The following is a 24,608-nucleotide window of genomic DNA, read 5'->3' as shown; positions in this document are numbered from 1 at the left end:
TGTCTTCATGTCTTCAAGACCTCGACTGAGTAGAAACAATGGCCGATAGATGAGCATTGGTTAGTCTTTAGTAGAAACTGAGCAGTGGATAGAATTATCGTGCATGGACAGAGCTGCCTAGAGCTGTAACAGAGCACTGTTACTTTCAAACTGTGCTTCGAATAGAATTTGTTTTGGAAATTTGTGGTAAGGTCTTACGGAAGCAAACTGCTGGGGTCATCGGTCCCTAAGCTTACACACAACTTAATCGAACTTAAACTAACGTAAACTAAGGACAACACAAATACCCATTCCCGAGTGAGGACTCTAGCCTCCGACGGGGGAAGCGACGCGAACCGTGACAAGACGCGACAGACCACGCGGTTACCCCGCTCGGCGTGCTTCGAATAGTGCATCAAGACAGAAGATCAGTTTTCTTTCAACTCTAGTTGAGGGAACACTATTTTGTTGAGGGAACACTATTTAGTTGGTGCTCGTGGAACTGTAGTCAACGCAGGACAGACAGGCTAAACCTACATCCTACTACTGCTGTAACTAGCGTTACCAAAATCTGATAATATATTTTGCTATTCACTATTCTCTGTTACTTTCATTGTGTGTGTGCTGCCCTAGAATCCACGCTTCCTTCCTACTAGGACATCTTTTTTAGTATTTTTCGGCAAGCGTGAAATCTGTATGGAAGTGGGCGCTCCCAGTCATCAGGAGATTTTGCTAGATATACTTTTTGTCTTCACCCTGTATACTGTTCAAGTAACTCCTCGATGCATCCTTACATATCAACTGCAATTTGTAATCGGAAGGTAACTAGTAAAAGGGGCTTCGTTTACTATGTATGACATACTGATTGTGTAGGCATGTAAGCAGCAGCCTCAGTGTGAACTGAGCACTGGACAGTTTAAGGTCGTTTTAACAACATGCGTATATACATGCTTTCTGGGCCTATATGAGTTGCTACTAAATGATATGTCTGTCTTACAATGTAATAATAAGTCCGTACAACTGTTAAATGCCTCTTATATAATCGATTCGAGTGTCTGAGTCATATGCTTTGTTATCTATTTTAGCCCTGATAATGGCTATAGTATAGCCGAATTCTAGCTAGGTCTTCAATACGATACAGGTTGATGTGCAACTGTTTTTGTGTTCATCACTGATTGTAATCATTTCATAGTGGTTGAGAACATCGATTCGTAATGGAATCCAACCTGATTTATCAACTTGTAGCTTACGATTAGCTACAAACATAAGTCAGGAGGATTGTAGGCTGAACGAAGCATTAAGAACAATGTCAATGAAAAAGCGACTTCTAATGTAGTGTAACATAAGCTTTGTGGAAAAGTTTTGGCAGGAATAATGGGTGCCAAGATAAAAACTTTATGAGTAGTTCTTTCCCATTCATGTCACAACCATCACCATCACTTAGTCTCAGGAACCATGGATGCGACGTTTGGTCTTTCCTTGACTCTATTCCTTCCTAACTGAGGCGCTACAGCCAGCAAAATAGTTAGATCCTTGGAAGATGGTATAAGATCTATTTTCTGATTTCTTAAGAAGATAAAGATGCTACACCCTGTTAATAACAGTCCCGGCGTCGGGATCCCTGGGATTTATGACATCACTTGTGAGTGCAGAAGGAATTACGTCAGTCAGTCTATCCGTACTGTTTCCAGTCGCTGTGTATAATATTAAGAGTCTATTAGAAATCGAAATCTGCAGTTACTGAGCGCAGTTTCACAAACAAACTCAACATATTGTTGTATGAAACAAAACTTTTGTCCCAGGACTCTACATACTGGGATTATTCTGTAACTGCAGACGCTAAAGAAATAATAATGTGCGAGAAGAACTTCAATCACTACAGAAGATAAAACGTTAGCGGTACATGGAAACGAGCTCTCTATGCAGAGAAGAAGCAGAGATATCTGTTGCAATGTTTACGCTATTGTGGGAGCAGTGACGCCACTAACACAGACGTTGACACTATCTGAGAAAGAGTTAGAAGCCGTCTACGGGCTGTATGAGACTACCATAGCAACACTCTAGACAATAAGTTGCTCCTGACGAAGATGGTGGAAGCAATCGTCGAAATCTTGATGTCGCGGCGAGAAGTCTGAGAATGTTTTATGTACTGTAAATAGTTACATGTAACGTGATGAAGTAGTTATGTGTTTCGTGTTAAGGTAGGCTTTGGGTGAGTTTTGAGGTCAATTGGATGGGAACTTCATTGATTAATTTAAATTTAAAATACTTTTGTCGTAAATGGGACAATAATTGACACTTCAATCAGTGGCGGCTCATAACGACACATTCGCAGCTATCTCACAGACGGCTTGTCAGCGGCCTAATGTTTACTCGAACGTTTCTAATTCCGTCCACTATACTTTCATCCCGGTCTGTCTGCGCTACTAATTATGATACGTCCCGTATACAAATTTTGTACGTGGGTGTGTCTGACGTTCGTTTCAGCTTCGCGCCCCGAGCAGCCGCTTGTGTCACTACAAAGCGGCTCTGTCAGCCCCATCAAAATAGCCTGGTATTTACAGAGAGAGAAAGAGAGAGAGAGAGAGAAAGAGAGAGAGAGAGAGAGAGATAGAGATAGAGAGAGACATTTATATCACTGAAGGTACCTTTCGTCCTAAGTCGTACCTTCTGAAACTGCTAAACATTGTGATAAAAATCAGTGTCCATGTGAATTCACTTTCATCACCATCTCATCTGTTATTTTAGTAGCGCAAAGAATTGCACGGCTTTCGAGAAGAAAAAAATAAAACCAGAAAAAACTCTGCGAATATTCCTGACACTCGCCTCACTTTTAAATGAGTATGGATGACGAGCGATTGGTAAACAGAGGTTAACACCAGTTTTCTTTCAACACGTTTTCATGTTTCGTGGTAACAATGGGTGCTATTCTTTGCAAAACGATGTAGTTACATAAATGGAAAAATAATAATAAAATCCGTTTACTGCTATTAGTGGAGTTTATTACGTCAATGTACATTTGGAACTGAATGATTCAGCATCAACGCTTCATTTATTATGTAAAGACTCTGTGGGGTGTTGACTCCGCAGTGAAGGTCCTTACATAACTGGAATTCTGACGATGAATCTGTCACTTCTGAAGGTGCATAGACATAGTAAAAACTCTATAATACGACCACAAATGTATTTTTTTATTAAATTTTCCAAGTTTTTGTTTGTTTGTTGTAGGATCCAGCGATTAAGTGAAGGAGCTTTTGGGAAATGCTTTGCACCTGATATTATTATGTGGTGTTCACCATAAGCAATACTAATCTGTTATGTATCTGGCGAAGGAGATGGTTTTCCACCGAAATTATTCAGCATGACCAATTCCTTGTGTTAGGTCGCTAACCAGGAAACGACCGACAAGATGCGGACAGCATAATGTGGATGCCATGTAGGCGCGAGCGACTGACAGCGGCTGCTCAATCATCTGTTTGTAGCTCTTCTTGCCGACCCAGGGAACAGCAGTAAAAACAGAGTATTTTTGCGCTTTAGGCTGTAGAGATTAGGAGATCCATTACAAGCTCGAGTCCATTAAGGTGCAAAGGAACAAAAGCTGAGGCCGAACCCATGATAAGACGTAGTGAGCAGAGGATGCCGAACCTTCCCCTTGCCCGCCGCCACCCCCCCCTCCCCCTCCCCCTCCCACACACATACCTCCTGCACAGGAATGCACGAGCGATAGCAGTGCCACTCCCGCCGTGGGATTTTGTGTAGCTGAAGTTGTAACACACTGAAGACACGAGACAATAGTGATAGTCATAATACCAGTTTCAGTATAATTGTTCCTTTTAGTTTTCGACTTTGATTTAGAAAGAGATAGTTCACACTTACGAAACTTTTATCTGGACAACAGGATTAGTACTATTAGACGCCAAGGCCACAGCAATTGGTGCTGAGAGTACAAATGCACAAATTCTTGTTGAAGCAGACTAAGTAAATTATAGTCAAAGTTAAATGGCTATGTATAAACTACGTGATTTCCTATCAAAACATCGGGTATATTTCTCAATAGTCACTTAGTCTTTGTAGATCTGTAGGTATGGATGGAGACAGTACTGTTTCTCCATTATTTCTTGTAAAGTATTAGAGATACTTTTACTCCTTTCATCTTAAAACTTTCTAGAGTAAAACAGGAACAAGTGCAAAAAAATTTCTTCTCTTCTGTATTTTATTCCGAATTTTTTTTTGGCTAAACACACATGATGCTCATAGTACTATACATGCTCGTTGTAAAGCAAGACATTGTGCGTAATTTATGCAAAATTAATATAATAAGCTGAAAACAATAGATGAATACCAAATAAAATAAAACAACCAAAACTGAAATATACTGATGTTTCGTTCTAACATTTACGAGAGATTCAATGCCAATCCCTTGTAGTCCTATCACAGACAGTGCCTTAACATAGAATCAGAATCATTTCCTTCCGTGGTATTTCTTTAAGAATGTCCTCCTGGGGGAACACTCGTCATGCTGTATTACTGTGTTGTGCATTTCTCAGCCTTCATTGTCCCCTTCTTTTACCTCCTCTTTTTCTTTCGCCAATCCTCCTCCTCATTCTCCTCCTACTCCTACTCTTCTTCTTCTTCTTCTTCTTCTTGTTCTTCTTCTTGGCGACAAGCGAATAATCAATGTTCTTTTGTATATACAATTTCAATGCAAGCAAAGAAAAACCGTAAGTCACTGCTGTAGCGTTTGAATGACGGCTCGTCGTCCACTCCGGCGCTGCTGGGCGTCGCGGCGCTTATATTCTCTTCGTATAGATGCCGCTCCAGTCCTGGTGTCGTCCTAGTCAGCGTACTATTGGCTGACATCGTCTCACAGCGCTCTCTGCTCTTACGTTCTTTATCTTCGTGCCGACGCTTGTTGTTACGCTAGAACATAATCTATTGTCAATGTGGGAGTCGTTGATTCTGTCTGGTACATGTCATCCACCTAATCACCATTTAAATATGTTATATAACATAGTAACCGTCTACTGTAGGGCTTTGTCTTAAAACTATAGATAAAAAAATCATATTATATATATGACGCAGGATACAACAACATATAGTATGCCACTTGAATGTTTGTATAAAACCGACATTGAAATATAAAACGTGGCATCAGATCTTATAGCGTGTGAATATGTCACGTTCAGAGCTAGTGACATCCGACAAATAAACAGAGTCAACTAGATGGTGTCGACTCCCACATTGACTGTAGGTAATGTGAATTTACGGCCTACGTCTTCTGAAGAAGACTGCTTTAAAATCGCTGAAACCATGGTCAAGGTTAAGTAAACCTGTATTTTGCACTGGTTGACTTGTTTCCAATGCATTGAGGCTCTTGCATGCACAGTTCCTGAAGCGTACCCATATTCAAAATCTTGGAATATATTGTTATAGAACTCATGATAAATTAGAAGGATGTAGTTTCTTGTTCCCCGAAGATTTCTTCCACTTCTCAAATTTTATTTGATACTCATCTTGATGTAAAAATTGCAGAAGAGGTATTGATAGGCGACGAATGTTGTGCCTACTGAAATCCCCTTAAATAAATTCAAGATCCCGCTTTAGTGAATACTTGGACTGCATCGTTTGAGTACTTTCTTTACTGATTCTGATCCTACTTATATTTTTCCACTGTATTTTGTTTCCTTGAGTGTCTTTATCAACTTTGTCCTTTGCAATGGCATACATGGCTTTAATGGAAAGAAAGTTTTCTGTTTTCATTCCACTATGGAAAGCTTTACGTTGACCTCTTTCACTGTTTCCATCCGCTCTTGGGGAACAAATGCACATTTTAAGTAGTTATTTCCATTACCAAATGATCTATTGTGTCAATATGCTGATTTTGCGCCAAGATTTACATCCAATGTTTCAGAACATGGCCTAATTAAACATGCACCAAATATTACTATAAGTAAAAAGGTTTTCAGAAATTACTGCAACCAGTCGCCTTTTATGTAGATGTATTTTATTTAACCATGACCGGTTTCGAGCTGCCTAGCAACTCATCATCAGATGGTATATACATTTAGTGCTTTTTTGTACCCATTGTGTGGGTGGTTGAGTATATGTGGCTAAACAGAAACGAGAACAAATAATCGCTACATGTGGTACAGTAACACGAAATATTTACAGAATAATTTATGTTTAACGTATAAGAGCAAATAATCGCTACATGTGGTACAGTTACATGAAATATTTACAGTTTAATTTACGTTTTGAAGTGTTACTTACAGATAAATCTTTCTGCAGGTATATATATCTCTTTTAGGACGTATTTTTGAAACCATTGTGTCTTGTTTTTCACAATTACACAAGTTAAAACTTTCACTAGATGTATATTACTTTTATGAGGCACTGTTGGAAACATATATCTTGTTTTTCGTAAACATCGCTGAACACACTTAGCCACAGATACGAATACAGGATTTACACATTATAAACAAGCCAAAGATAGCAATATAACTACAGTATCAAAGATTTCAAGTTGACCAGAGGCATTATTAGTCATCACACACACTGACAAGAGATTTGTCTTTATTACATAGAAAATAAATGTAAATTAGCTTAAACTATTAAAATATTTATTTATAAATTAACTGTGCAATTTTAACAGGTATATTAAACTAAATTTTTTACATAATATTTCAGTTACATTTAAGATTATTGGTATTGAGAGTATTATGACAGCTAATTTCTTGCTCCTTCCATTGGCTGATCTTGGCATATGATGTCAGGGATGAGAGATTGATGGTTAACTTAAAATAATAAGTGATGCTGGTACTTGAAAGGGTGTGGAAAAGGAGTTGACGGTGGGGGGGGGGGGGGTGTATAGGAAAAAGGAGAGGGGGGGCATTTTGTTTCTGAATGACTGTTTAGTTTTTTAAGTTCAAAGAATCCTTAAAATTCTGAAAGAAGGAGTTATTCGCCAATTCTGTCTGCTCATTTAAAATGGTATGTGGGGAATTATGTTTGTGGATGAAAATCTCTAATTGTTCGAGAAGATCCATCTTGAATCCCTTGTCTACAGTGTGTAGGATTTGAAGGTTAGTTTTAATGTCTGTTATGGAATGTTTATTATCTGCTAGATGGGTAGCAAAAGTGGATCTATTTAAGTTGTTTAGGCGAAGTGCATCAGTGTGCTCTTTGTATCGGATCTCAAAATTTCTACCTGTTTGCCCTATGTAGTAGCAGGAGCAGCTGTCACATCTTAATTTATATATACCAGATTTTTGGTAGGGTGTGCTGGCTATTTTGGTGTTGTGGACTATTTTGTTCTGTATTTTGTTGTTAGTGTGAAAACTTATTTTGACATTATGTGGTTTGAATAGCTTAGCAAGTTTGTATGAGATATTGCCGAGAAACGGCATACAAACGAATTTGGTTTCTTCTGCTACTGAGGTCTGGCTTGCTGGTTTTGCTTTGTTAGATATAATGTTTTTATCTAATTTTTCAATTATGCTTGGGTCATAAGCATTGTTTGATGCTATTGTTTTTAATATATTAATTTCATTAATTTTTGCAGTAGGATCAGCTTGAATCTTGTTGATACGGTTAAGTGCTGATTTGAAAAAAGCTAGTTTATGCTGATTTGGGTGGCATGATGTATTGTTTATTATGACATCTGAAGTGGTGGGTTTCCTATATATCTGAAATTTATGTTTGTTGTTGTGATGTGTTATGTTTAGGTCAAGAAAATAGATACCTTTTTGGGTTTGGTGTTCTACTGTGAACTGTATTTTGGGGTGAACATTATTAAGTTTACCAGCTAAGGCCTCAATTTCAGTGGCTGTCCCATCATATAACAACAGGGTGTCATCAACATATCGTTTATAATAAATGATTTTGTCTGTTTCTATTGGGTTTGCTTTAAAGAATTTAATTTCGAGATCATTAATGTAGATGTCAGCAAGAAGGCCAGCTAGACTACTGCCCATTGCTAGACCATCATGTTGAATATATATTTTGTTGTTGAAGGTGAAGTAATTGTGGGACAGCACTAATTCAAGTAAATCCATCAGCTCACAGATTTCCATGTCACTTAACTTTTTATGTTGTAATAAGTTATTTTTTATTATTCGAAGTGTGTCTATTATAGGTATGTTTGTGTACAGGTTGACAATATCAAGGGATGCAAAGTTAGCTGCATTGGGAATGGAAATTTTTCTGATACTGTCAATCAAATCATAGGTGTTTTTTATGGAATAATTGGTTGGGAATGTATAATATTTCTTGAGTATTTCATGCAGTTTTTTAGTCACTTTGTACCCTGGGCTATTTATGGAATTCACAATCGGGCGTATCGGGTGTCCATCTTTATGAATTTTAGGTTGTGATCTAAGCTTTGGTGCTGTAGGGTTCATTATAACACATTGTTTGGCTTCAATGGATGTCAGCAGAAAGTTACAATTTTTTAACATGTCTTTTATTTTAGCTTGGTATTTGGGAGTGGGGTCAGATTTCAACTCAGTTATGTTGTTATTCTTGAAAAATTCTAGGGTTTTCTTAATGTAATCAGACTCGTACATTATCACGGCTGTGCTGCCTTTGTCAGATTTAACAACAAGGGCACTACTATTTGTTAGCTTTTTGTTAATTTGTTTCAGTGTTGCAGATTCATCATGTTTATTACTATGGAGCCTTTGTACATCTATGATTTGATTGACAGTATCAGAGAAATTTCCATTCCCAATGCAGCTAACTTTGCATCCCTTGATATTGTCAACCTGTACACAAACATACCTATAATAGACACACTTCGAATAATAAAAAATAACTTATTACAACATAAAAAGTTAAGTGACATGGAAATCTGTGAGCTGATGGATTTACTTGAATTAGTGCTGTCCCACAATTACTTCACCTTCAACAACAAAATATATATTCAACATGATGGTCTAGCAATGGGCAGTAGTCTAGCTGGCCTTCTTGCTGACATCTACATTAATGATCTCGAAATTAAATTCTTTAAAGCAAACCCAATAGAAACAGACAAAATCATTTATTATAAACGATATGTTGATGACACCCTGTTGTTATATGATGGGACAGCCACTGAAATTGAGGCCTTAGCTGGTAAACTTAATAATGTTCACCCCAAAATACAGTTCACAGTAGAACACCAAACCCAAAAAGGTATCTATTTTCTTGACCTAAACATAACACATCACAACAACAAACATAAATTTCAGATATATAGGAAACCCACCACTTCAGATGTCATAATAAACAATACATCATGCCACCCAAATCAGCATAAACTAGCTTTTTTCAAATCAGCACTTAACCGTATCAACAAGATTCAAGCTGATCCTACTGCAAAAATTAATGAAATTAATATATTAAAAACAATAGCATCAAACAATGCTTATGACCCAAGCATAATTGAAAAATTAGATAAAAACATTATATCTAACAAAGCAAAACCAGCAAGCCAGACCTCAGTAGCAGAAGAAACCAAATTCGTTTGTATGCCGTTTCTCGGCAATATCTCATACAAACTTGCTAAGCTATTCAAACCACATAATGTCAAAATAAGTTTTCACACTAACAACAAAATACAGAACAAAATAGTCCACAACACCAAAATAGCCAGCACACCCTACCAAAAATCTGGTATATATAAATTAAGATGTGACAGCTGCTCCTGCTACTACATAGGGCAAACAGGTAGAAATTTTGAGATCCGATACAAAAAGCACACTGATGCACTTCGCCTAAACAACTTAAATAGATCCACTTTTGCTACCCATCTAGCAGATAATAAACATTCCATAACAGACATTAAAACTAACCTTCAAATCCTACACACTGTAGACAAGGGATTCAAGATGGATCTTCTCGAACAATTAGAGATTTTCATCCACAAACATAATTCCCCACATACCATTTTAAATGAGCAGACAGAATTGGCGAATAACTCCTTCTTTCAGAATTTTAAGGATTCTTTGAACTTAAAAAACTAAACAGTCATTCAGAAACAAAATGCCCCCCCCCCTCTCCTTTTTCCTATACACCCCCCCCCCCCACCGTCAACTCCTTTTCCACACCCTTTCAAGTACCAGCATCACTTATTATTTTAAGTTAACCATCAATCTCTCATCCCTGACATCATATGCCAAGATCAGCCAATGGAAGGAGCAAGAAATTAGCTGTCATAATACTCTCAATACCAATAATCTTAAATGTAACTGAAATATTATGTAAAAAATTTAGTTTAATATACCTGTTAAAATTGCACAGTTAATTTATAAATAAATATTTTAATAGTTTAAGCTAATTTACATTTATTTTCTATGTAATAAAGACAAATCTCTTGTCAGTGTGTGTGATGACTAATAATGCCTCTGGTCAACTTGAAATCTTTGATACTGTAGTTATATTGCTATCTTTGGCTTGTTTATAATGTGTAAATCCTGTATTCGTATCTGTGGCTAAGTGTGTTCAGCGATGTTTACGAAAAACAAGATATATGTTTCCAACAGTGCCTCATAAAAGTAATATACATCTAGTGAAAGTTTTAACTTGTGTAATTGTGAAAAACAAGACACAATGGTTTCAAAAATACGTCCTAAAAGAGATATATATACCTGCAGAAAGATTTATCTGTAAGTAACACTTCAAAACGTAAATTAAACTGTAAATATTTCATGTAACTGTACCACATGTAGCGATTATTTGCTCTTATACGTTAAACATAAATTATTCTGTAAATATTTCGTGTTACTGTACCACATGTAGCGATTATTTGTTCTCGTTTCTGTTTAGCCACATATACTCAACCACCCACACAATGGGTACAAAAAAGCACTAAATGTATATACCATCTGATGATGAGTTGCTAGGCAGCTCGAAACCGGTCATGGTTAAATAAAATACATCTACATAAAAGGCGACTGGTTGCAGTAATTTCTGAAAACCTTTTCACACCACAGTCGCAGTGTTCCACATCCACAATGGATAAAAGTCTTATTACTATAAGTAATCTTAAAAGCATACACATTTGGCTATTGCACTACTTTAAGAAACGTATATCTGAAGTTTCATTAAAGATATTAGCAAGTCTCCTTTCGTCTGCCATGTCACTTGTACTAGTTGTATTCTGAATGCAGTCCGGTCATTGGCTTACAGCCTAAATTTTATCAGCATAGAATGCAGAAGTATGCAGGAAATCGCTTGTAGTTCTTTTACTCTAAAACGATCTGCACTTTAGCTTTACAAATGTGTGCTTAAATCATTATTTTTTGGAGTGTCATTTGGACTACTTGTACTCTCAGCCCCCTAATTGCCGCAGTACATGTGATCGATGGCAGTAACATATGGGTCTTCATTTTTAAACTACCATTTCCGAGGTATGTATTGGTGAGTGTAGTTTTGTTTAATTAAAAGTCATCCAGAACGTCATTTTCTGGAACGGCACTTACCAAGCTGAGCAATGCAGCAAATATCTGTTTCCTTGTGTTAGATAATTAGATCTCAGCTACGAAGGAGGAGGATAGTTGAACTTCTAAATGGGATTAATTCGACAAATAATTTTCCCTGTAAAAAGGAGTTCTCTACCTCGATGCACGTGAACGTAAACTTACGCCAGTTTTGTCATCCAGAATTAATTTTCTCTCTTTCTGCCCCCAGAAACAATATAATTTCAGCGACGGAGGTGTCAGAAAATTCCGTTTTATTTGAAGCTTCAGAACGGTTAGAGAACTGGGTAAGCGCTAACTGAGCTACCACGCCAAAATGAGACTGCTAGCCAAACGGTAACGAATTGTAACTTATAGCATTGATGAATCAACGGTAGCACTAACTACTGATAGGCATAGTTAGCAAATGAAAGATTTTAATAGAGAACAAACAATGTATTTACCTTAATAGTCATAATATATATAACAGTTCATGACATCCATTCTGTACTCAAAAATCCGCCATCTCATTTCCCACATCCACTACTGCTGGCGGCTCACCTCCAACTGCGCAACGCTACGCGCTGTTCACATCCAGCTGCCGCTGGCCAACACTACAATGGCAGACAACAATGCAAACTAGCCATAGACTGCACACAGCACAGCCAGTGATTTTCATATAGAGCGCTACGTAACGTTGCCAATAAGAAAACAAACAGCCTACTTACATCGCCCCCATGCTCCCCACAAAAAAGTTTACAAATTGTTTTGGGCAGTGGCCAATAATGATTTGAAAAAAATTTTTCATAATTACAATAACAAAGATATCAAATGCACACACTTATTTATACAATGTTGGTCAAAAGCTAAAATTTTCTCACAGTCCATAAAGACAGTCCAGATTGTTCATCACAGTAAAATTTCAGTGTTTTTTTTTTTTTTTTCAAAGTCTGAGCAGTAAAAGACAATGCACACGGAAGTAGTGGATTTCCATGCAGTCTTGAAGAAGTAGTGTTGTCCTTCCAACTGAAAGACAGTGCTGACTCTTGACATGCTGACAGGTAATGGGCCACAACAGAGCAAACCCACAGCAGAGTCATTCGACGTTTTGAAGAAGATTGGTAGGTAGGTCATCACAGAGCAGACCCACTGTAGTCCTGGTACAGATTGTGGTATTACACAATGGAACAAAATCTTCGGAAGTTAGACACCACACTTGAACAAACACGTGAAGATTTAACTACTGAGTTACATAACATTGAATCGAAATGTCAAAAAGTCTGTAATGACGTAAAAACACAAATTTGTGAGCATTTTCAACCCATTTTTTCGCGGCACGAAAATGCATTACAGAATCACGAAGCAGCCATAAAAGAACTGCAAACCATTGTTCATGAAAATCATGAGACCTTGTGGGCTAAAATTGACTCAGTTGCATCTATAGATTCGGTTACGCAACTTGCAAAAACTCAGGAAAACTTAAAGGACACAGTAGATTCGATTTCAACACAAATGGACACTCTGAAACTTGGTTCAGAAAAACACACTGAGGAAATGTGTTCACTATCGGAGAAAGTAGACGAACTTTCGGATCAGGTCACCAACTTATCTACAAAGGTAGATGATCTGAATGACACAAGACCCGGAGCCTTCACTAACACAGAAGAGTATGAACAAATTAGAAAATTCAACCAAATTCAAAATCAAATTAATACACAGTACAAAAGACAAATCCGGGAAGTACAAGATCAGTTGACGCGGGTAATACAAGAATTACATATTTCAGAGGACACTCGCGCTCCAGTACGGGAAGAGGGACATAGGAATACGGAACAACCACAAAATAATAACACAGGACACTTCGGAAATTATGAAAGAAATTGGCAAGGCGCATTGGATTTTGAGATGGAACCGCCGAAACGAAGTAAACATGAGCGATGTGCGACTCGCCGATACGATGATTTCGACTATAAGCTGTTCATTACTACACGTAAATTCAAAACATTTAAGAATTCTGGCAACGACATTCATCCACAAGCATGGTTTCATCAACTTTCTCATTGTTTTTCTCCCAACTGGTCATTGGAGCACAGGTTAGAATTTATGTGTGGCTACTTGGAGAATGAACCAGCTGTAAGAATGCGATCGGTCATTCACGATTGTCAGAGTGAAGGAGAATTTTATCATGCCTTTCTCTCAGCATATTGGTCTCAAGCTACACAAGACCGAGTAAAGCATAGCATCATAATGATGAAACATTTCGAACAATCTGAATTTTCCAGTCTTGTGAAATATTTTGAAGACATGTTGCACAAGAATCAGTACCTGTCAAACCCATACAGCCCCTCAGAACTCATCCGCATTTGCTTAATCAAACTGCCTGAACATTTGAGACATATTATTTTAGCAGGACGTTGCAATGACGACATTGAAGCTTTTCAGGGACTGTTACAAGAACTGGAAATTGACACTGACAATTGCGGAACGCAAAAACAGGGGCAAAACAATTACAGATCACATCCGTCACAATTCCGCGATGACGGAAATAATATACGACAAGGTTATTCTTTCAATGTAAATCGTGACCGAAACTGACACCACCCGTATGACAACCGTTGGCAGAGTAGTAATAATTACAGGGAAAGGTCACCTCTCCACGGTAATGACTATCACAGAGACAATCAGAGAAACAGACAATATGGGAACCAAAATAATTATTATCAAGGGAGACAGAATAACTTTAGACGCAACGGTCCAGCACGCAGTTACGATTCAGGGAGAAATTCTCCACCACGTGACCGCCAAGAAAGAAACTATGGAATCTACCGACATGATGACAGACGATATGATCATAATGACAGACCTGAATTGCATCAGAACTGGCGGGATTCAAGCAGAGCAGAGGCCTCTCGACACGGTGAATTTGTAGAAGTTAGTTCTCCAAATCCCAATAACGACGCGCGCCAACAAAGACACAATAGGCAATGACTCATACCGCTGGCAGTCACAAAACGTACTTATGAAACTGACGACGCAGCTGCCGTAGCTAGTAATTACATAAGAATGGAAGACATTAGAGACATCTTACTCCAGGAACACGACGTAAAACATGACAACATTGCATATCCTGTGATTCACATTACAGTAAATGACGTAAAATTTACGGCGGTACTTGACTCTGGCAGTCCCATTTCAGTAATTAGTGAAACAGCTTTTAGCAAATGCAACAAATCGATCGATTGCCCCACACTTCCGTTACGTAAGATTAAATAACAAGGTGCAATCTTTGGAAAAAGTGTAGATGTACGCCAACAAACCAATTTAGAATTCTTTTGCCAAAGCCACAGCTTCTCTATGAACTTTCTTATTGTTCCATTATTGTCGACGGAAATCATATTGGGAGTAGACTTTTTGAATGAATACAAAGCAATCTTAAACTTTCACGATGCTGAAATAAGTTTAGAGAAGGAAGGTAAGTCAATAGCTTTGAAATTTGAAGATTGGCTCTCAAACCATGACGAGGAAATTAATCGGCTTTACCTTCTGTTAGACAACAGTTCGGAATTTTCTACGGAACTAGACACTAACAATCACTCTGCAAGTACTGACAGGGATGACATCGACGGCATATTTGAAATTAATGAGTTAATTCAGAATAAAATTCAAACAATTGAGAATTGTAATGACATTGATAGGCAGGACCTTTTTGAGATTTTACAGGCACATTCCACAGTTTTTACCCACAAAACAGGAACAAGCAAGGGATTTCAATACCAATTTAGTGTTCGTGAGCATACTAAATTTTGTGTTAGACCATACGTAATTCCAGCACATTATAGGGACCGTGTTAGAACAGAAATACAATCTATGCTTGACGAGGGCATTATTGAGCCTGCAGTAAGCTCATACAACAATCCATTATATGTTGTTGAGAAGAAAAATGGATCGATCAGGCTTGTCTTAGATTCGAGACAAATCAATACTATCATTATTCCTGAAACAGACAGGCCGCAAACGTTGGAAGAACTTCTTCAAAATTTTAATGGTGTAAAAGTGTTGTCTTCCATTGATCTCAGATCCAGCTTCTATCAGATCGAACTTCATCCAGCTTTCCTTTGTTTCGGCGTTTGTTATCAGTTTCGGAAACTTCCTTTTGGTTTGAACATTTCTTCGGCAGCATTCATTCACGGGCTAAATTCCATATTACCGGAGTTCTTAAAACGTCGCATCACCTTATATGTGGACGATATTCTGATAGCAGAAGCTTCATGGGAACAACACAATCGCATCCTCAACAGTTTGTTACGTATTTTTGCGGAATCTGGAATTACAGTTAACTTGGAAAAGTCTGAATTCGGTAGGTCAAAGGTGAGGTTTTTGGGACATATTGTATCTTCTGAAGGCATTCAGCCGGATCCTGAAAAGTTAGAAGCAATCAGAGCCATTCCAGTTCCATCCACAAAAAAACAAGTCCGCAGTTTTCTAGGTCTCGTAAATTTTTACCGTCGTTTTTCTGAATATGCAAATTCTAGTTACACCAAAACTTTGTTCTCTCACTGGAAAAAATACTATTTGGAACTGGGACGAACAAGCACAGTTGGAATTCAATTCTTTGAAAGAATCGCTACTTAACGCGCCAATACTAGCTCATCCAGATCTGTCACGAGATTTCTGCCTTAGCACGGATTCTTCTAAAGTCGGTCTTGGTGCTCATTTATTTCAAGAAGCCACAGAAAATGACACTACTGTTCAGAAAACCATTGCTTTTGCTAGCCGAGTGCTAACAAAATCTGAAAAAAATTATTCCGTTACTGAATTAGAAGCTTTAGCTATCGTTTGGGCATTTAACAAATTCCGTTTCTTTCTTTCTGGTAAGCACGTAAAAGTATACAGTGATCATCGTGCATTACAATTTCTTATGTCTTCAAAATTAAATCATGACAGGTTAAAACGTTGGGCATTGTTTCTGCAAGAATTCCGCTTCACAATAGTCTACATTCCCGGCAAGGAGAACATTGTTGCGGACGCGCTGTCACGCGCACCGGCTGGGCTTGAGAAAAGTAACACAGAAGGCAACCTCGAAAAAAATTTCAGTATTCTTTACATTCAGAAAGTCGCCTTTGAGAACTTCATCACCACATCTTTAAAGGACATTGCTCATGAACAAGATAAAGATCCGATTTGGAAAGACATCAAGAGCAAATGGCAGAAATGACACACACACAGATTCGGCATTATTATCTGGTGAGAAACAACATACTGTTCAAACGCTGCACTGGTGATGACAAGCTATGGGTACTTTGCATTCCAGACGATTTTGTTAATAAGCTCATTTGGTACATTCATTTCAGCTACACACATTTTGGTCCACGAAAGTGTTATCATATTCTTCGGACGACTTGTTATTTTAACAATATGGAAAAGAGAATTGGAAGAGTCTTGTCTATTTGTAAACTTTGTCAAAAGGCGAAACCATCTACTATCTCACATCGTGCTCCGTTGTTTCCTATTATTCCTTCTAAATTAAAAGAATTTGCTGCTGTTGATCTCTTGGGACTGCTTGTCAGAACATCTAATGGATTTGCGTACGTTCTAGTCGCTGTTGAACTTACTTCAAAATTTGTTTCTTTCACTCCGTTACGTAAAGCCACTGGACGGTCTGTATCCAACGCCTTTGTTAAAAATTTCTTACGTGAAGTTGGCCACGTTGCTAAAGTCATTTCAGATAACGGACCGCAATTCAGATCTGCTGTTTGGTCACGCATGCTTCGGAATCATAAAATCAAACCTGTTTTTATTTCATTGTACTCACCACATTGTAACCCCTCCGAACGGATTATGAAAGAAATCAATAAGCTTTGCAGACTTTATTGTCACAGAAAGCATCAGCATTGGGACAGATATTTACACTTATTTCAAAATGTGCTGAATGAAATGCCTCATTATTCCTCTGCTTTACCACCTACTCTTGTACTGAAGAATGAAGAACCACCGAACAGAATCAAAGAGCTTGTACCTTTCCCGAATACACGTAAACTTCGACACAAAGACATAATTGATTTGGCTCTTAAAAATATAAAATCTGCAGCAGACAAAAGGAGAAAACTACATGGTAAAGCAAATGCAAAGAAATTATATATTGGTCAGAAAGTTCTCATTAAAGCTCATTCATTGTCACATAAAAAGAAACACTTGAGTCACAAATTCTTTCTAGTTTACAATGGACCTTACAGAATCCGACGTATACCACATGATAATTGCGTTGAAGTTTGAAAGATAAATTGCTTTTTAACTTTGTCTTTGCCATAAAACGTTTCACTTCACGTTACTAGTATGCTTTAGAAACTGTTACCATGCAACAATGTTTGAAGCTAAATATCCAGTCAAGAACCAAGAGAACTTATTTAAACAGAAATTACGAATGCATTGTTATTGCGAACAGACGACACAGTGTTATTGTGTGTGTACATTCTTGCTTGTTAGTTGCACGATTACATAACGACTATAAGGCTCACATACTTAGAACATTTACCAGTACTGCTAATGAGATTTTAATGCAACATTTTCGTTTACTTGAAAATACATTCTGAATTAAAGTACTTTCTGAGAGATACCAGATGACACAGTGGTTAGTTAATGTGACAGCTACACGATTATATCACGACGTTACTACTGAGGGACAATTTACAATGTTGCTTTTGCGGTGTATCTGTTTTATATCTGCACAGTTTTTCTGAATTATTCTGGAAAGTAAAACATGTTTTAGTAATAACTTTTGTGGTATAGCTACAAGGAGACAGCCTTTTCCGAAGCACAACAATACGTTACAGCACAGTACTTTCATCATCACAACAATAAGTGTAATAACTAAGATATCTATACGCAAAGCATTTCACTTTTGGTTATCATGAGGTAAGTATATTGACTTCAGCAGAACTTTGCGTACAGAGGACGATAACTACGACACTTCCACAGAATTATCTTACAGTAAGACGGACATTTAGCGCTACAGGAGACGCATTTGAGAGATTAATTTTGTACTTAAGCCATTTATTTTTCAAGCTTTTTGAATTACAAAGAAAGTTTTCCGTGATACATTTCATTCCATTGCTGTAATCTGTAACACCTGAGGGTATAATTACATTAATCCTCAGGGGGTACACGCCTACTTTGTGTACCATGTGTTTGGCGAACACAAGGAGCCCTAGCTAATATGGTATTTGCTTATACAACTTTACACATCGGTACCATATTTCTCTAACACAGAATTACACAGCTATCTGATCATTTAACAGAGAAACAAACATTTTTTACTACATCAGTGACACATGTTTACGCAATTACACAGTTGGGTAACTTCACACTTACGAAATTGTATTTTGTCTGTACTTTGCGAACTGTTCATATTTTTTCGGACCCATTGTGATATTATGAGAGCTTTGCATGATATATTTGGTATGGGATCACGATTTTTAAAGTACGTTTGAGGTAGAGGACACTATTGAAATGAGCAGAGAATATTCTTTAGGTTTTGAAATTATTGCAGAAAGCTACGACGTTTTTGAGATTTGACTGAGGTGTTATGATGTTATTTTTACGACGACGATGTGTATTATGCTGTTGAGGTATGTTTATGATCAATAAGCTGATGTTATATGAGGAATCTGATTATGCTATGTAGTTATTATGATGAAATATTGAAGACGGGTTGATGAATATGAATATGTATATGTGTAATAAGGTAAGGAATAATGAGTAGTGGTTAGGGACTCTGGTTTGTGAATAACGTTGTTGGAAACCAAGAATCGTACTGTAAGAGTTATGAAATGTATGTAAATGCGTAAATGTATCACAATGCTGACGAAAATTTTTGGACACTGTTATATCAATAGGATTTTGTTTCTACAGATTTGTAATGCAAATTCTTGACCTGTGAAATATTTTTATATGATACTGTCACTGTAGCGGAAACTGGTGTCGTAAATATTTCGGTAAGGAAGTTAAGTGACCACCTGCATGTAATGCATCGTGGGCACCCAGCTGGGGGACAGTTGCCTGGAAAAAAGCCATTAACGTGTGCCCCTTTCAGAGGTACAGGTGGAGAAAAAAAAAGGGAGGCCATTATCCTCGCTATTGACGTTCCTTTGTAGAAAGCATCGCAAAAACGACATAGTCGAACTTGAAAACATATGATTACACTTTGGAGCTCTTAATTTATGATATTTACTGAAATGCCTAAGGAAATGACGAGAAATATTTTTATGTCTATACACCTGATTATGACTACTGTCTCTCTAGTCGAGAGATTTTTCTACCAACTTATGAAATGCCTCATGACTACTGAATGATGTTCTTATGCTTTACTTTGTACATAGTTGCTTATTTCATTTGATATCTGGTTTCCAGCTGTGTTGCAGCATTGCTTTTATAAAATAAAATGCATTTGCTAATGTGAACACTTTCTGTCAACAGATCTATTAAATAATAATTTTGTAATCCACATTCTTCAAAAAAGGAGCACTTGGAAAGGAAAGAACAATAAGAAGGGACTAGTAACAGTAACTGCATACATAATTTTCTTTTCAAGTACATGGTAATATTTTTTTTACAATAAGTTGTTGTGGTGCACCACTTTAATTACATAGACATTAAGATGTGAATAGACATTTCCCTTATCTGCATTGTTGTCTTTAGTGTACTATTTTTTCTGCTTGAGCTATGTCATGTTTAGGTATAAGTTACTGCTGTTTACCAGGCATAGTGTTACTGAATTTGACTTTGTGTTACTCTGTTAAGCTAGTTTTACTACTGATTTATTTTTCTTGTTGCGGCACATTGGCTCATGTTGCATTGTAATGTTGCATTGCTTGGTAATTTAGATTTACTGTTGCTTACTTTGCCTATTTTAAATTTTTTGTCATTGCTGTTTGTGTTAATTGTTTTGTGCTGCTGCATTGCCTCATCCCTTAGTTTAGCATCTGAGCTCAGTAGATTTAAGTTAGCTTAAGAGGGGGTAGACTATGTAAGAAATTAACTATGATGAATTGGAAGAAATGCATTAAGAAGCTATAAGAAAATGGTTTGGCCAAAAAAGTAGTGCACAGTGGAGAAAAACTATTTTTGAAAGAGGATTTGAACAAAAAAGTGTGGTTTAGTGACAACAGGTTTAGGTAGGATTTTCTTGGAAATAAATGATGAGGTAAGATAATGGAAAATAAATAATGAGGTAAGAAATATGTGAACATATAAATACAGAAAGCATGCTTGGATAGGATTTTTTTTTGGTGGAAACAAATGATGAACAATGGGAGATCTCCATGCAAAATACTGCAGTAAAACAAACCCTGTCCTTTCCTTTTGTGTCATCCCTCTATATGTTTGTGTACCCTTGTGTATTTGTGTTTTTCCTGTCTTTATGTGTTTAGCTGATGAGAGCTATGTTGTAGAATTTTCCTAATACTATGTTATTTACTTTGTAAAGATGTTGAGACATTATTTATTCTGTTTTGTTGCTCATATGTGAAGGTGATGTTTCAAAAGTTATTCTGATCTTTTATGTATGCACTCATGTCATAATTCCTATAACACTGATGTATATATTTATTTCTATTCTGTTGTAAAGCCTGTACTACAAATGTTATCTGTATTGTTATGTTCTTTAATGATGTATTTTGTACCTTTGTAATTGTATTCTCATGTTATAATATTGTAATTGACACCAGTTCATCAAATTAAGTAACTTGTAAGCATTCATTTCACTGCACACATTTCTGTTGGTCATAGTAATGCACAATATGTGAGAAGTTGGGACTGTTAGTGTTTGCACGTGTGTTAATAATTCAGCAAGGGACTGGATAACAGCATTGCTGGTTCTAAGGAAAATTCCGAAAACTTTGTGAGTGCACAAGTGGTGGTTATGGACTTGCTCTATTATCCGCAAGACTCTTCAATGGTGATTGTGCACCTGCACAGTCACAACAGATGGCTGCTGGCCATCTCTACAAGGACTACAGTGGGTCTGCACCTCTGGTGGCCCACCAATACCACAATCTCTACCAGGACTACAGTGGGCCTGTCCACAATTTCTACAAGGACTGCAGTGGGTCTGCACCTCTGGTGGCCCAACAATACCATACTCTCTACCAGGACTACAGTGGGTTTGCTCTGTGATGACCTACCTACCAATATTCTTCAAAACGTCGAATGACTCTGCTGTGGGTTTGCTTTGTTGTGGCCCATTACCTGATGATGATGATGTTTGGTTTGTGGGGCGCTCAACTGCGTGGTTATCAGCGCCCGTACAATTACCCAATCTTTGCTCAGTCCAATTTCGCCACTGTCCTGGATGATGATGAAAGGATGAGGACAACACAAACACCCAGTCATCTCGAGGCAGGTGAAAATCCCTGACCCCGCCAGGAATCGAACCCGGGACCCCGTGCTCGGGAAGCGAGAACGCTACCGTGAGACCACGAGCGGCGGACATCAGCCCATTACCTGTCAGCATGTCAAGAGTCAGCACTGTCTTTCTGTCGGAAGGACAACACTACTTCTTCAAGACTGCATGGAAATCCACTACTTCCGTGTGCATTGTCTTTTACTGCTCAGACTTTGAGAAAAGAAACGGCAGTTTTACTGTGATGAATGATCAGGACTGTCTTTATGGACTGTGAGAAAATTTTAGCTTTTGACCAACATTTTATCAATAAGTGTGTGCATTTGATATCATTGTTATTGTAATTATGAAAAATTTTTTCAAATCATTATTGCCCACTGCCCAAAACAATTTGTAAAAATTTTTGTGGGGAGCATGGGGGCTATGTAAGTAGGCTGTTTATGTTTTCTTTATGTAAGTAGGCTGTTTATGTTTTCTTATTGGCAACGTTACGTAGCGCTCTGTACGAAAATCACTGGCTGTGCTGTGTGCAGTCTGTGGCTAGTTTGCATTGCTTTCTGCCATTGTAGTGTTGGGCAGCGGCAGCTGGATGTGAAAAGCGCGTAGCGTTGCGCAGTTGGAGGTGAGCCGCCAGCAGTGGTGGATGTGGGAAAGCTACGACGTTTTTGAGATTTGACTGCTTTTTCAACACTATTAAGGTAAATACATTGTTTGTTCTCTATTAAAATCTTTCATTTGCTAACTATGCCTATCAGTAGTTAGTGCCTTCCGTAGTTTGAATCTTTTATTTAGCTGGCAGTAGTGGCGCTCGCTGTATTGCAGTAGTTCGAGTAACGAAGATTTTTGTGAGGTAAGTGATTTGTGAAAGGTATAGGTTAATGTTAGTCAGGGCCATTCTTTTGTAGGGATTTTTGAAAGTCAGATTGCGTTGCGCTAAAAATATTGTGTGTCAGTTTAAGCACAGTCATGTATAAATTGTTCTAAGGGGACGTTTCAAGACGTAATGTATCTTTGTGAAAGGAAAACAATCCGCTACTGGATGCGGAACCGAGTACTCTACTGCTTGACTATCTCTGGGACGTGCGAGTACGCTCTCGAATTTTTAACAATTTTCTTTGTGACATAGAAATCATTTCTTGTAGCGTCTTCCACTGACGTTGGATGAGCATTTCCGTTAAGCATTGCTCTTCTTTGAATCTTGTCTATCTTCTCCTTTAACCCCACTTGATAAGGATCCCTAACCGATGAATAACATTTTAAAATACTTCGCTGCATTTACTGAGTCGCCGAATAAGTTCTTAGCATTTTTCCATAAATCAACATAAAAGATACACATAACAGAGCTTTAGTCGTCATTTTCCTTCACTACTTACAACGATCGGCCAATGCAGGTGTATCATTTTCGATTCCGTGACTAGAAATCGCATGGCTTTGAGGCGAAGAACTCGTTGAGCCATGTTTGGATTGCATTTTCATCCAGAAATGAAGTTCCTTGAAGGTTATTTGACAGAGAGCAGAAAAGGTGAAAAGCTGAGGGTGCAAGATCAGGTGAATAAAGATGGTGCTGAATGACTTCCCAATCAAACTCCTGTATAACGCTTTTTGTCAGTCTAACAGAAAGCGCGCGGGCGTTATCTGGATTAGCATCAATTCACCCAGTCTTCCTGGTCGTTGTTCTTGGACTGCATCTGGAAGATGTTTCAGTTGTTGACAATAAATGTCAGCATTGATGGCTACACCTCAGGGAAGCAGTTCGTTCTAGTCACTTGGCTTGGAGCATGCGGTACCCGATTTTTTGAACCTTTCCCATATCATGCAAATTTCGAACGATGGTGGAATGATTATAGCTTATCACATTAGTTGGTGCTCGAGTACACTGACGTGGATCATTGTGGATTAATGCATTTAAAAGATCTTCATCAAACCCCGAATGTCTTCCTGAACGTGGTGAGTCAGTAATATCAAAAAGATCTAACTGAAAAGGAGAAAACTATTTTCTTTCCGTGCTCTTATCAATGGTATTATCTCCCTCCACGGTGCAAACTTTTCTGCCTATCTCCAGCGCAGTCACTCCTTTATTGAATTCAGAAAAATATGTCGGAAATGTTCCGATTCCTCAACTTGGCACTCCATTTTTTTTGCTTCCACGGTTCCACTTACAATTTCGAAATAACAAAATGACAATATGCAAACTCAGATAGCAATAGCGAACTACAAATAAAAGATGACAGACAATCGATAAATAAACACATAGTAACCCGAATTCCAACGTACAAAGCAAAAACCCTACGAAATTATGCACCAATCTAATGGTTTTATATGGGCATTTCCCTTTAAATATCTTTAGACACAACCTTACATATTAAGCAGCTGTGACATTGAAGCCGGACAACAGATATTTGTGTCTATTGACACATTATATGTATTTGTTATTCTATGGGGGTGACTGCTAGATTCTGTACCAAGCGTCGATCTTCTGCACGTCGTCTTGTATTTCACTACAACTTTCTAGTGTTGCCGCTTCTCTACATGATCAACGTCATCTGAGAACAGTCTAACGGAGTTTCCGACACCATAGACAGGGCATTTATACGTCCCGTGTACAGTTGTGAGCCTGTAGCAAACTCCTGTGGTGCGCCCAGAGTTCTCATCTGATTTGGTACCGTTACGAATGACGTGATGTGTTACATTTACAAGGAAGTCTTAAATTTTGTCACAAAGTTGGCCTAATGCCATATCACTCGCATTTAGTTCAATTCGCGATAGGACGTCACGTTTTCGAACGACATCCCGAAGTC

The sequence above is a fragment of the Schistocerca cancellata genome, chromosome 7, assembly GCF_023864275.1.
Source record: "Schistocerca cancellata isolate TAMUIC-IGC-003103 chromosome 7, iqSchCanc2.1, whole genome shotgun sequence".
NCBI classification, from domain to species: Eukaryota; Metazoa; Arthropoda; class Insecta; order Orthoptera; family Acrididae; genus Schistocerca; species Schistocerca cancellata.
Note: the sequence above shows the minus strand (reverse complement) of the source record.